Raw genomic sequence first — 6,936 nt, forward strand, 5'->3', positions numbered from 1 at the left:
AATCAGAAGGAGCCAGAAGATAAGGACATATTGCCAAAGTTAGTATGAGGTCAAGCAGAGCAATTCAGTCAGATGCTGAGAGAAGCCAGTTTGAAAGAGAGAGAGAGAGAGAGAGAGAGAGAGAGAGAGAGAGAGGTAGACCTAGAGAGAGGTTTGAATGAGTAATGACTGTAGTTATCTATCCACATTTCCTTTCCAGTTTACATTTTCATGAGCAAGGGCTTCTTATTTCTAGCCCTGGCACTATGCCTCATACTCCTGCCTACTATGTTTCTTTCCTTTCAACTAGTCTGCTGCCGCCTGAACATGATAGACTTCATCTTCAGTTTCCTCAGCATTGCCATTGGTAAGTGTTGGCAAGGACAAGGGTGACTGGGGATCCTCTACTCAACCCCAGAGCCTCCTCCTACCCAGAGATGTGGCTAGATTTCCAGTTCTGTCTAGCCTTCTGTCCTTCTCACGTCCTTCTCCGGAAGAACTCTGATACACTTAGCTGTGGTTATGTCCCTATAAACAGACCCTGGTTTGTGGTCCCATGCAGCTGGAACAGTGTGGCCCTTTTCCCAAGATGGGTGACTCTCTGCCCCACAGGACATGGTTCTAAGTCACTCTTCATCCTTTGGTCCATCCCTACCAGAGACATCCCCTCCAGTGGCTCTTGGTGGAGGGACTGCAGCCTACCTAGCCTTTGAGGCTGTCCCTGCCCTTTTGTGTACAGACTCTAGTGAGTCAAGGCTTTCTTAACAAAACACCCCAGCCCAACTCAAGAAACCCAGGTAGGCAGTCTGAATTCGCAGTTTTCTGACTGTTTATTCAACTGCCAGGTCCTGCCTTCCATCACTTCGGCTTCCAGTAAAGGGTCAGGACTAGCTGGAGTCTCCCATTCTTTTCTCTCTAGGCTTTTCCTCTGTGATCTGAACATTTTCTTTGCCAGAGGAGACTCAAGTGGCATCCCCGAGGTGGTCTGAGCCTTTTGTCTGCATTTGTCTCAACCCCATGTCCTTAGCCAACAGAACATGTCCACCTGTCCCTTGCTGATCTACTTTGGAAGACCTGACCTTAGCCTGAGGGAATCTTGATTGTATACCGCACTCCAGTAGGACAGAGAATGTCAGACCTTGAACTCATTTGCTTCATGGTGGGTTTTATGGAGAACATGGGACAATGTGACACTCAGGCATTTTTTGTCATAGTGTCATTTATCCAATAGTTGAACTTAATAAGTTTAGTGTAGACACTTGGTATACCAGGTGAACCGCGTGTTATAGTGCCCACGATGGAGAACACCATCATAATATAGTGCCATGATGGAGAACACCATCACAGATCAGTGGGCCTCCTGTGTCTCCCTGAAAGAAGGACGGGGAGAAGAGGAAGGCAGGGCCTGGCAGTTGGATTCTTGTAGACAACCTGGAACTGACTCCCAGGGAGGAATACAGGATCTCTGTGAGGCAGCTCTGTTCAATAGGTGAGGGAATACAGCTCTTGGGAGCCCAGATCTTGCGAGGACATTGGGTTGTGGTGAGGGTGTCACAGGACATCCTCTATGCCAAGTCACAGAGGAGAAATAGTATCAGCTACAGGATCCTCCCCTTCCAGGGCGCATCCCTTACATAGGGAAGGATGCAAAGAGCCTGCATAGTCAGGGTGTTGAAGTGGGAACCAAGAACCTCAGTTCCCTCTTTCAGCCCTTCGCCTCATGGCAGAAAGTGCCTGTCTCACCTTGCAAGTGTCTTTGCCTCCACCCTTCTCTCTTGCAGACAGCATGACATCTCTGACTTTCTCTATGTGGTTTTTGGCACAGTTCTCATTGGGCAGAGCTTGATGAACACACACTGAAGATCATCTGGCTTTTGCCCTGTGGATCAGGGAGAAATTTGTTGGTGAGCAGGGGCCAGCTCCTTCCTCTCTGCCCCTCCCTGACACCCAGCTCTGTTTCTTGGACCAGACTCACATTTCGTGGGTGTAATGCTGCCCCAGCCTGAGGCTAGGCATGTGCTACCCAGCTTGGGCTCCTCAGTGGGCAGGTCGATGGGCTTCACAGCATCTGTAATGTCAGCAGGCTTGCTGAGGAGGAGCAACATATGGTCATTGCTGTAGTAGTCCTCAGAATGTATGGTATAGTGCATAAGGAGACTCATGTTGAAGCCAGGGTGAAGGAAGCTTTTGCTGACCAATTCGTGCTGTGCAGAGGTTTCCTCTTGGAATAGCTTGTTTTTGCCCAGCCAAACCTCATACTGGCTGGGAGACAGGGAGGGAGATGGAGCAAGTAAGAAGAGGCAATGGGGAGATTGGTTAGAATAAATAGGAAGGGGTCGGGGAGGAGGGAGGGAGGAAGGAAGAGAGAGTCAGGGACAGAAACACAGACAGACAGACAGACAGACAGACACACACACACACACACACACACACACACCCCTGGAAACAGTTACAGAAAAACAAACAGAGACACAGAAAGGCACATATATATGTACATACACAAACTCAGACACATACATACATACATACATACATACATACATACATACATACATGTTGAGTCAGAGAGTCAGAAGGGACAGAGACAGGAACAGAAGTTAAGGGAAGATGGGACAGGGAGAAGGGGAGGCCTGAGAGCTGCTCAGGTACAGCTCAGGACAGCGCTCAACTTCCCCAGCAGGTAAGGCCTGGCCTGCAACCCAAGGTCTGAGCTCTCCTCTCCCTCCCCAGCATCCAGCTCTTTCTGTACTCAGTTACCTCACCCAGCTCCAGTTTTGACCAGCCCTTCTCTGTGTATCCTAGAGTGGACAGAAGGTCCTAAAGGCAGAGCTGCTCTGAGGAGAGTGAGGAATTCTCTCACAGCCTACCCTCTGGGACAGCCTGTTCTATCCTGAGAGGCCCTTTAGGCCTTGTCCCTACTATTGTCACTAGTGATAAAAGAGAACACATGAGACCCAGACAGGTGTGGGCAAAGTCCCAAGGGAGAGACACACAGTGGCAGATGGCCATGCAGACAGTAAGATGTGAATACAGACAGGAGACAGACGGACAATAAGACAGAAAAGTTAGAGGGCTGGTGAGATGGCTCAGCAGGTAAGAGCACTGTCTGCTCCTCTGAAGGTCCTGAGTTCAAATCCCAGCTATCACATGGTGACTCACAGCCATCTGTCATGAATTCTGACGCTCTCTTCTGGCACATCCAAACACAGCTACAGTGTACTTATGTGTAATAATAAGTCTTTCCTAAAAAAAAAAAAGACAGAAAAGATAGAAACAGGACTCTGAACACAAATCAAGATTCAGGAGGAAAGAGACACCCAGGACGTCATGGATGTCAAGTCCCACCCTATTACCCTTCAGTACCCCAGCCTGGCCTGGAGTCATGTTCTCTGGCTGCCAATCTGCTTTCCTGTCTCCAAGCTTACTCACTCTTCATAGCAGTGGCAGCTGTGAGAACCCAGTTGGGGTTCAACAGGACTCCCCCGCATATGTGTTCATTGTAGTGGTACACAGCCACCTGCCAGGGTTGGGAGTTCTTCTCACAGTTAAATCCTCCAACCACCCAAGACTGGACAGGAGGTGCAGCATTTGCAACAGGAGCAATGGGGGAGGGGAGAGTTGGCGCATATAGGGAGGTGTACCGTTGGGGGACACATCTAAGCAGGGCTGGGATCTGGGGACATGGCCAGGAGATCTGGAGTAGGGACGAGTATATGGCTGGTCCTGGATAGGGAGATCTATGCTGTGGGGACAGAAAGAACTCTTGAATCAGGAATCGGGTATAGTGTCAGGTCACTTTATAGTTTTGGGTTAAGGGGTGTCAGGGAAGAGAGGGGGGGATCCAACTTATTCTTAGTCCAATGAGAATGATATCCTCTGATATGGACTTTAGAATCTCCAAGGTTTAAGAAGACATCACAGTCTTGGCTGGGTTTTGGGAATTCTGGAAGGTGAGGTGTCAGAAAACTATATTTCAATGAAAAATGAATCCAGGAAAGGGAGCTTGGGGTTGATTTTGGGTTTCTTAGATTGGGCATGAAGTGGCAGCTGGGATGGAGAGAATGAAGGGATCCAGGACAAAGGGGCAGCAGGGTCAAGGCTAGGGCGTGGGCTCATTTTAGGATCTGTGGTGGAGATGACATCTAAGAGGGGTGGGGCTCCCTCAGAAAGGAGTTTCAGATGGGACAAGCAGTGAAAGAAGGAAGTTCTGGGTGTCTGTGACAGAAAGGCTCTGCTTCCTGTGGAGGTGGTCAAATGATCTGGGTATTGGAGAGTCTCAGGGTTCTCTTGGAGGCAACACCAGGACAAGAGTGGAAACATAGATGGAGCAAGTTTGGCCACTGTGAAGCAGAGGTGAAGACACACTGATGTGAGGTACTAGGGTTAGGCATTGGGGTCTTTTGGTGTTTCATGCCAGAGTGGGTACTAGGGCTATGCAGTGGGGCTCTGGAGAGAGGAGACAGGAGCCTCAGGCTCAGGGAGGGAGGTATGAGGGGGAAGAGCAGGCCAAGGCACAGCATTGGAAACAGAGGAAATCTTGGCAAGCCATGTATAGATAAACACACTTCTCTGTAACCTCAGTACACAGCAAGCTGAGGCAGAGGGATTGCCATGGACTGAAGACAAGCCTAGGCTACATCATGAGACACTAACTCAGAACTTATTTCCAAGAGCTGGGCAGGAGATGGCTTGGTTGCTACAGGATTGGCCATGCAAGCATTAGGACCTGAGCTGAACCATCCAGAAAACAGGAAAATTGTCAGGTGTGATGCTGTGTGCCTGTAAACCCAGAGCTGGTTAGGTAGAAACAGGAGGATTCCCTTGAGTTTTGCTGGACATTCATGTTAGCCTAAATAGGAAGTCTCCATTCAGTGAGAGATGCTGCCAATGTTGGAGTGATTGATGAAGATACTTCTTGTCCAAGTCTAGTGTCTGCCAACTGACCCTTTCTCCAAAAATGAGAGTAAACCAAAACGCCGAGAATTGACATGGGCATTCTCCCCACACCAGAAAGGGAGGGGTAACCCATCTGAGCTTACAAGCCAATTTGAGAAGAGAAAGTTTTGGTAGAAACTGTGCAACTTGGGAAGATGGGGGACCAGTTGTCAGGATATGGAGAACACAGCTAAAGGCTGGCAGATGCTGGACAGCCTAAGGCTCTAGTGTGGGATCTAGGCAAGCCTCTGACTCAGGGGTTGACTTATTCTATGCCTGGGAGGAGGAAGGATAGTTGGTCCTACATGGCTGGTCCCTCATCTCCATCTTCCTGGCAACTTTGTTGGTGTTAAGCATGGTGGATGTGCAGATGGCCCATTGAAAATCGGTACATTGGCTTCATTGGCCTCTGGATTGACTGCATTGCATATACGTGCCCCAACATGGGCCTGTTTACTGGTCAGTGTATACATAGACTGGGGGGTTCTTCTATTGGGTGGTAGAGGTAACTGTGTGGGAGGGCCACTGGCATTCTCCCAGGAGTCTCTCTGAAAGTGTAGGTTAGAGCTCACAGTAGGGGCATCACTGATGGTGGGTAACTTTATGAGTGGCAATAGAGTTATTTTAGAATTTCTAGGTAGTGATTTTATTAATGTTGTGAAGGTGATGTTTTTCTTCTCTTTTTGGGGGTGGGGGAGGGGCGGGTGTTGGGGTTGCTGAAGGCAGATCCCAGAGCCTTACACATATAGACCACAGGGTCTCTACCACTGAGCCACATTCCCAGAAGAATGTCATTGGAGGACTCTAGGCAGGTGCTCTACCTCTGTACCATGCCCTGCCCTTTATTGTCCCATGGATTCTAGACAGGTAGTGAGGTACATTCCCTTCCTCTGCCTTGTTTGAGACAGGGTCTCATGTAGCCCAGGCTGGCCTCCAGCTCCTTGTGTAGCTGTGGACAACCATGATTTTCTGATCCTCTTCCCAAGTGCAGGGATCCCAGGCACAGGCTTCCAGACTCAGCTCAGCACAGTGCTCAGGGTGAAATGCAGGATGCTCACAGCTAGGCAAGCATTCTGCCAACTAAGACCCAACACCAGGACCTCTGGACTGCCTTTACCTTGTATTTTGAGACAATATCTATGTGTCTATAAACTGCTCAGACACAGCCTTGAAAAGGCACTCCTCCCCAGCTGCTACAGTACTTATTTTGGGCTTCTCAGGGTGTGAGAGAAGAAGAAGAAGAAGAAGAAGAAGAAGAAGAAGAAGAAGAAGAAGAAGAAGAAGAAGAAGAAGAAGAAGAAGAAGAAGAAGAGAGAGAGAGAGTGAGTGAGAGAGAGAGAGAGAGAGAGAGAGAGAGAGCAAGAGAGTGAGAGAGTGAGGTAGAGAGAGAGATGGGGGTAACTTCAGTTATCTCTCTGACTCTCCTTCCCAGTTTATGTTCATATGAGCAAGGGCTTCATATTTCTGGTTCTTGCACTATGCCTCATCCTCCTGCCCACCATGTTCCTCTCCTTTCGACCCGTCTGCCACCACCTGAACAAAATAGACTTCATCTTCAGTTTCCTCAGCATTGGCATTGGTAAGTGTTGGCAAGGACAGGGGTGACTGGGGATCCTCCACCAACCCCAGAGCTTTCTCTTATCCAGAGGTGTGCCTAGATTTCCAGTTCTGCAGCTCTGAGGTAGAGGGGTGTCTCTATGTCTTTCTTGGGCTTTCTCTGTATCTTGGGCAGGCTGTGGTCTCACTCTGTAGTCCTTCCTGGCTTTGACTTGTCTCAGCATCATATGTAGCTGGAATTAAAAGCTTATGCCCACTATTGTGACTGATGGCCTTGTCTCCTAATTTCTTTTTTTTTTGTTTGTTTGCTTTTTTTTAATTAGGTAATTTCCTCAATTACATTTCCAATGCTATCCAAAAAGTCCCCAATACACTCCCCCCCCCAGTCCCACCCCCACCCACCCCCACCCCTTGGCCCTGGCATTCCCCTGTACTGGGGCATATAAAGTTGGCAAGTCCAATGGG

General features: G+C 48.9%; 1 protein-coding gene and 1 pseudogene across 1 annotated transcript in view; one reads left to right on the top strand and one right to left on the bottom strand.

Annotated features, from left to right (window-relative positions):
• Positions 1–6,936, top strand: part of Klk15 (kallikrein related peptidase 15) — a 642,438-nt gene that overhangs the window by 565,601 nt on the left and 69,901 nt on the right. The window lies entirely within an intron of this gene.
• Positions 1,174–6,936, bottom strand: part of LOC110298260 — a 6,584-nt pseudogene continuing 821 nt past the window's right edge.

Source organism: Mus caroli, chromosome 7 (assembly GCF_900094665.2).
Source record: "Mus caroli chromosome 7, CAROLI_EIJ_v1.1, whole genome shotgun sequence".
NCBI classification, from domain to species: domain Eukaryota; kingdom Metazoa; phylum Chordata; class Mammalia; order Rodentia; family Muridae; genus Mus; species Mus caroli.